Source organism: Mustela nivalis (assembly GCF_964662115.1).
Source record: "Mustela nivalis genome assembly, chromosome: 15".
Lineage (NCBI taxonomy): Eukaryota > Metazoa > Chordata > Mammalia > Carnivora > Mustelidae > Mustela > Mustela nivalis.
The window spans coordinates 15,854,111-15,862,492 of record NC_139034.1 but is presented as its reverse complement, the minus strand read 5'-3'; positions in this window follow the sequence as shown (position 1 = coordinate 15,862,492).

Genomic DNA, 8,382 nt, shown 5'->3' with positions numbered 1-8,382 from the left:
AGTGAGAGGCTTAAGGCTTGCCAGTGTACGTGGAGAATATCCAAAATAGGCTCTCAATGTTAAAATGAAAGTTTTGAGGACTGGGTAATTGTTGGGATGGTGCTCCCCAGCCCATGTGTGAATGGAACAGGCTGTAGGGATCCAGCGAGGCCTGAGGCCATGTCCATAGGGATGGCATTGAATGTTGTTGCTTCTGACTCCAGGGAAGCTTTTAGACAAGAGGGGGAATCCTCAAGTTCACAGTTGTATGAACTGTCCTGGGCCTGGTTCCTAAAGGAATGTTTGTTTAATAAAAAATCTGTATCTAAAAAAAAAAAAAATCTGTATCTGTGACCAAATTTGGTCTGAGAATCACTTTCTTAATAACGAGATAATGAGGTCGAGGACATAGCTAATTCTTACCCACCTTAAATGTCCCAGTCCCATCACATGCCCCAAATTACCCATGAGTTGTGGTTGGACCTTTTGGATAAAGTCAGCTCACAATGACTTTAAAATAAGATAGACTTAAGTTTGGATCCAGAATGTGCTCCTTCCTAGCTCTTTGACCTTGGGCAAATGTCCTCACCAGGGGGTTATTAGAGGATTAAATAAGATAAGCCCTACAAAGCACAGTGGAAGAGTAATAAAAGCATGGTCATGGTTATTATTAAGTGTTTAGAGATTCTCATTTCTCCTAATTATAAGTGGCTTTTCAATGTCCCTTGATTTTCATTTTCCTCGGTGATTTAGACGGAATTATAAGTCAAAACTGTCCACTCTTACGCTCTTGTAATCTATGTTGCTCTGGTGATTCCTCTACCCCTCTGACTGCTTACTGCCTCATTAGAATAAATGTTCCTCAAGAGCAATCTTTTCTCTCTTTGTCACGATCTATGCCCAGAACCTAGCCCGAGACCTGGGATATGGTATGGGACACTCCAGGAATTTAATTACACAGTGATTCTCTCTTTTCACCCAGGCTCCAAACCAGTTCTCTTTTATTCTTCTTGCCTTTTCCCTGCTCCCATGCAACCTCTCATGCTCCCTCTTTGTTGTTTATTCATGATGTTATATCTTCCACTCTCTTCTCCATCTGTTCCTCCGCCATCTTAGTCTGGGCTCCATCTTGCATTTAAACCGTTGAAATTTTCACCTACCAATTATCTCCAGTTGGTTCCTCCTCCCCCATCTAGCTATTTCCTTTCTTCAACTATCTTGAACAAAGCTGCCAGATTATTCTATTAAAATCTTGCTTCACACAAGTTATCATTCTCTCAAAAACAAAAACAAACACTTTCAACAACTCTCTACTGAAACTATCCAAATCCCGTAGGCTGGCTGGCAACTAAAGTGTCCATGATCTAACCCCATGGCCCTTTCTTTTGGGCAATCTTTCACTCCATTCAAAATGGTCTGCTCATTATCTCCTATTGATCTCTATGTTCGTAGTCCAACACTTCTTAAATCTTCTCACCAGTCTCCCTAAATTACAGAGTAGGTTGACACAAGTACATAGTGGGAGAGATTACTTTCAAGTCTTGTGTTTTATATTTATAGCCATATTAATTTTGCATATGAATTTTGCATATATCTCTTAGTGGTAGAAGATTCTTCTGGTGCTATGCTCTAAAATGCTTCCTACAGGAGTGCCTGGGTGGCTCAGATGGTTAAGCGTCTGCCTTCTGCTCAGGGCATGATCCCAGGGTCCCGGGATGGAGTCCAGCATCAGGCTCCTTGCTTGTCAGGGAAACTTCTTCTCCCTCTCCTTCGACTGTTCCCTCTGCTTGTCAAATAAATAAATAATAATAAAATACAATAAAAAATAAAATGCTTCCAACAAAATAAAAAAGTAATAAAAGTAGTAAGTAATGGTTACATTTTAATTTAATTTTTAGCATCTTATCAAGGCCAGAAATTTATTTAACTTGTTTCCTGGTAACATGCTACTTGAGAATCCCTCACTGAAAGCAATGTGGAACTTTCCAGAAGAGTACCCAGGCAATTCTTGACTTTCTGGAGACCCACTTCCTTTCCCTGTCTGGCCTCTCCCATTTAATTCCTCAATAACTGTCTCACCACAGGGGAAGAGTGAAGACAAGGAACTCAAGAGAGGAAAGGCTTTGAAACAATGGGTTACAATTTGATGAGGTTCAGGCATTAGCTACGTTTACCGTGGTCCTCATCAACCCAGGTGATTGGAAGAGAGAGAGAAAGGATTTGTCAGCTGAAACACAAAATGTTATTGTGGGTTTTGTCTTCTCAATAGGCACGAACGACACACACAGGTGCATGTGTACGGACTTTCCCCAGCAACCGCCTCCTCCATCAGGCATTTTGTTGAGGGAAGTTACAGGCACTATCCAGCTCCATGGTGTCAGGCGCATCAAGCAGCACTCTTTCCATTCCAGCTGATGCGCTGATGAGTTTAAATATGATTGGGGGAGCTGGGGAAGCTGTGCGCCCCAGTGGGCATGGCTTTTGGGCTCCCGATGAGAACAAACATTTCCAGATAGTCGCTGTGACCTCCTTCTGGTTGCCACAGTACTGACGGCAAGGACGCAAACCTGTACGTGGGAAGGAAGTCATCCTGCACCACTTGTTCAGCCTTTCGCCATCTTGTTTACTGGCTGAACAGTTATATAGTAGTTTGAATTCTGAGAAGGCTTATATTTCAGTATGTTTACGTAGTGGCTTCCAGTCTATTAATAGCAAGTCCGTTTTTGCAACAGTCTTCAACTGTTAAGGCTAGTTTCTGTTAAAAAATTGTTTCTAAAAATTATGAGAGAGACAGAGGGGTTGCTTTCCTATAGATAGACCTTCTAATATTCTTGAAGCCTGTGATGACTTCTTTTAGGCAAGTAGGAATGTGCCCGTTTGCAGGGCAGCGGGAAATTCTAATGCATATTCTCCATACAGACGTTCTGCTTTACCTATCAGCATGACATCTGAGTGCTTAGGAGAGGATAACAAGAAGAACGGAGGCTAAACTTCTCCTGGGACTCTGGTCTATTGGTGTGCCAAGCCAAATTTTTAATTTGGAGAGCAATTCTGCAGAAAATGAACAGAAACTGCTATCTAAACATTTTAATAAGAATAAGCCCCCAGGCCAATATGCAGTCGAGTGCACTGCTTTCTAGTAATTTCATTTATACAACAGCTCCACAAGCTGTTTCTCTCTCCATATTCAGATAACCCTCGCCTCTAGGGTGACCGTAAAAATGATATTTTAATAATGTGCCACATCTGTGATCAGAAATACTTAATGAAACACTCTTGTGATCCTATGGTAACAAGCGTCAAAGAATTCTTTCCAGATTTAGACAGGACCAGTTAGGCTTTTTACGGTAACTTTCATTGGCACATTTTTTTCCAAGGTTGTCTGCAAGAAATCATACCTAAAGATAAGTGCTCAGGGTGAGGTCCATAATTTATTTCGTCTGCGAGGGCTTGCTGGCTCCCACAGAACTTCTAGATCAATAGAAGTATAATGTGAGCCATATATGTCACTAAAATTTCTAGTAGATCCAGAAAAGTACAAAGAATAAGGTGAAATTAATTCCTATAATAGATCTTATTTAATGCCTATATCCATGACAGTATCATTTCAATATGTAATCAAGATGAAAATGTTATGAATGAGACACTTAATGATTTTTGTATTCAGTCTTCAGAATGTGGTGTGCATTGTACATTTATGGCACATCTCAATTTAGAGTAGCCACCTTTCAAGGTCTGGGAGCCACCATATTGGGTAATGCGGCTATAAAAAGGCTACTAAAGGAGTGGTTTTCAACCTTCTGCATCAGGAAAATCCAGAGAATCTTCACCAGAATGTGAATTTCTAGGCCCCATCCCTAACCTACCATATCAGGTCTCTGGGGGTGGCATTAATGGGTTCCAGAGCTGGAGTTTTGCTTAATCAAATTTAAGATCATCCCTGAGGCTCCCTGTCCCAAATTTGCTCATAGGCCCTGAGCCAACACCACCACGACCTCCCCCCACACAGTAGACAGAAGCGCACACAACTCATTCTAGTCTTCCATTGATTCATTCGGGGTGTGTGTGGAACACTTACTATCTGCCTAGTGCTGTTCTATGCCATAGGGCTAGAATGATGAGAAACGCAGACCAAATCCCTGCCCTTTGGAAGCTTCTAGCCCTAATGCAGAAGACAGACAGTAAGCAAGTAGAGGGCTAAATAAGAGGTCTAATTTCAGGTCATGGAGAAGACAAAGTAAAGCAAGGCTAGGAGACAGTGGGTGGGTCAGAGGAAGGATTGCATTTCTAGGTAGAAGCAGTGTACTGGTCTTGGAGGGCTCTGTGAGGAGGTGACCACTGGTAGACTCTGGAATGCGAGGAAAGAGGGAGTCCCAGAGCCCGTGGGGCAAGAGCCCTGCATTAGAGCCAGCAGCTGGAAGGCCAGCAGGGTTGGAGCTGAGTGAGCCGAGGGGGAGAGCGCCAAGAGGAACACAGCCACCAGCTGCATGGGCCCTGGAAAGCCACATCAAGGCATTTGGGGTTTATCCTTAGAGCAATGAAAATGCCCTGGTGGGTTTCAGGCAAGGGCCTGTGACATAATCCCCGATGGAGGTGGCTGTGGAAACTGTCCAGGAGAGTCCTGTCAGCTCAGACACGGACAGCGATGGGGCTGTGAGTTGAGTAGAGCTGGCGGTATTTGGTAATGGATCAGCCGTGGGGAGGAAGACAGGGAGGACTGAAGGGACAGCATGTTCTTTTGGGGCCCGAGCCACTGAGTGATGGGTGGGACATTTACTGACAGCGATAAGCATGGGTGGAGGGCGAATAAAACAAACTACTTGCAGATTATCTCTTTCCGATCTGGGAGAGTCTCTTCATGAAAAGAGCCTATTTTGGTCAAAACGGGAAAGGAGGGGGAAGTTCATCTGCCCTTTCACTGTCCTGTGTCCCACAGGGGATACAAAAGGTTAGGAAGCTTCCCTGCTTCCAAGATGTTGGAGGAGACCGCAGCCTCCTTCCTCACAGAATTCTCACCCAAGTATTCACACACACACACACACACACACACACACACACGCACGCACTCCACCCTGCTTCTGCCCAGAAGACCCACAATCTCATTATCCGTCCAGCCCCCTTTGGATCTTCTGAGACTGGAAGACAAGCTGAGGAGTCAGCATCCTAAAACACCTACATCTCTATATAATCCTTCCCTTTGAGTGTGAGCAGGGCCTGGATTGTAATTTCACTAAATTACATTATAAGGTAAACGTGAAGGGATTTTGCAATGTCGCTAATGGCCTCAAATCCGTTGACTCTAAGTTAATCAAAGGGGAGCCTGACCTGGGTGGGCAGACCTAATCAGAAGAACCCCATGAAAGTGGGTCTAGAGGTCAGAGATGAAAAAGTCACCAGTGTTGCTCTGCTGGTGACCTTAAAGAGGTAAACTGCCATGTTGTGGAGAAACCCATGTGTCAGGAAGGGGCTTCCAGGAGCTGAGGCCCTTTGTCCTAGAACTGCAGAGGAGTTCTGCGAACAACCAGTGAGCCTCGAAAAGACCCCTGAGCCTCAGCTGAGATTGCATAGAGGCCGGCATGTTAGTTATGGTCTGCTGAGACCCTGAGCAGAGGACCCAGCTCAAGCATGAGGACCTCTGACCCAACGAACCTGTGCAGGGGCAAGCATATGGGGTTTGAAGCCACTAAGTTTGTGGGAATTTCTTACACAGCAATAGAAAATTAACCCAAAAAGGTAATGACAATAAATATAATAAATATAGCAATATGAGATAATAATATTCAACATTTATTACATACTAAACAATTTCAATTGCTTTATCTCACTATTCTTTATAAAAACCCCATTAATTTGGCGCTATTATTATCCCAACTTACTAAATACAAAACTTGAGGCTTAGGAAGCAGTCACAGAATGGTGACGGGGGAGGGACTGAGCCCAGCCCTAGAACTCTGAAGACAGAGTGTTTGATCACTAGGCAGTGCCGTCTCCAACCAGAAGAAGAACCCCTCGAGCCGGAGTTCTGCACCTGAGACTCTCTTCTTTATAAGAATGAAGCCTGCTCTACCAGCCTGTCAATGCCTCCGTGCCCTCTATCACGCCCGCTCCCCCTGGGCCAGAGTCAGCAGAGCCTCTGATGGGCCATCTTTGCACTCTGGACATCACCCAGTCTGTTTGGACAGGGTGGCCTCTGGGAGCTAGGGTGTCCCCAGGCTCCCCTGAGCATATTCTGGCCCAGCTTCCCCTTTGGACAACCAGTTCATCTTGGTTTGACCAGGACTGTCCCAGTTTTAAAACTGGGAGCCCCTCCTCCCAGGAAATCCCTCAGCCCCAGGCAAACTAGGATGACCACCCTACCTAGCTCCCCTCCAAAACCAGCCAGGTTGAGGTAGGCCTTGGGGCCACTTCCACACTGCTCTTTGCTATGATCTTTTCTTTCCAATGCCTATCATGTCATCTGAATCTGCTATCTATAGAGAGCTAAGGGCAGAAGCAACTCTTAGGAAACAACTGGCACTAAGAAGTTTTTGCTGGGTGGGGTTTGGCCATAAAAGCCCAGATGGGACTTTAGTCTGGACACCAGATAGGACTGGGAAACCATGTTCACATGTGGGGTTTTGCCTAGAACTGAGCAATCTGCCTGCCCTGAGCATCACACATGAATCACATTGGTCTAGACATCCCACGGGACAGGTTCCATGTCTCCATTCACTCCACTCCCCAAGCAGGCAACTTAGAGGGAGCTGGGGAGGTTTGGCTCTGGATTTGCCTCCTTCTTCCTAAGATTATGAGCATCCTGAGCCTTGGGGGAGGGGGGCGGTCAAGAGGACTCCTCTATTATTACTGCTCACCTCAACTGAAAGCTAAGTCCTTATGAACTGACTCCCTTTGTAGGAGCTGGCTTCTTCCTGTCATGTGTCCTGGACTCTTGATCATACCCAGCTATCTTCTAAATTGTACTCAGTGCCAAGGCACACCATCTGTGACCATGGTCGGACCACCATGAATCTATCCCCAACATGGGAAATGGCTCAACACACATATTTTATTAAATATCGCCAGTCAGTGTCTTATGAACTCATTCATTCATTTATTCATTTTTTTGGTAACTGGGGCCCCCCACCACGGGCCTGACATTATCCTAGCCTCTGGCACTGAGTTCCAGCACATTTTAAACTGAATTGATATGAGGGGTGCTAGGCACGACTCTAGCATGTAGAGACACCAACCTAATCCTCATGCAGCACATGGAGGATTCTTAAGGAAGTCGACAAAAGATTCTTAAGATGTCTGTTTCCTTCCTATAGGAAGGAAAGCATGGGTTTTTTTTGTTGTTGTTGTTGTTTTGGTTTTGGGTTGTTTTTCTTTTTCTTTCTTTCTTTTTCATTTCTTTTCTTTTCTTTTTTTTGCATTTATCCACAATTTATCCCATTAAAGCATTGAAAGAAAACACATCTTAATCCCATAAAACTCATCCCCACTGTCCTCTACAATATAGCACTTTACAGGACGTCTGTTTGAGTTCTAAAATAGCTTGAGACAGGATGCCTGCTATGTGACAGTCTCCAAGCTTGGCACAGGAAAGGCAAAATAAATAGGACATCAGAGATATTCAAGAACAAATGATTTAGTGGGGAAGGGTGACAGACGCTAATAAACTTCTTTATATTGTAATATGGCTTTGTTGCGGTTGAGATGTTCAGAGGGTGCTGTAAGTTCAAGAGCGCAACACTAGGCCAACCTGGAGATAGGAAAGGTTTCCTGGAAAAGGCCAGGCTTCAGCCGTGTCTCTCCTGGTTTTTTTTTTTTTTTTTAAGATTTTTATTTATTGGGGTATCTGGGTGACTCAGTGGGTTAAGCCTCTGCCTTCGGCTCAGGTCATGATCTCAGGGTCCTGGGATCAAGTCCCGCATCGGACTCTCTCTCTGCCTGTCTCTCTGCTTACTTGTGACCTCACTCTCTCTCTGTCAAATAAATAAAAATTTAAAAATCTTTTTTAAAAAATTGTATAAGATTTTTATTTATTTATTTGACAGAAAGATCACAGGTAGGCAGAGAGGCAGGCAGAGAGAGGGGAAAGCAGGCTCCCTGCTGAGCAGAAAGCCTAATGTGGGGCTCCATCTGAGGACCCTGAGGTCATGACCTGAGCCGAAGGCAGAGGCTTAACCCACTGAGCCACCCAAGTACCCCATCTCTCCCAGTTCTTTTTTGAGTGCTATTTAGTTGCTCATTAAGAAACTTCAAATAATACATGAAGATATAAACCACAGAGTAAAACTGACCCCAAATCCCTTCTCCTCAAGATAATCAGAGTTGACATTTTGATGACTGCCTTTCTAGCCCCATGTGTGGGTAAAAACAGTGTCCTTCCTATTATTATATGAAGGGTGAGGAAAGCAGATC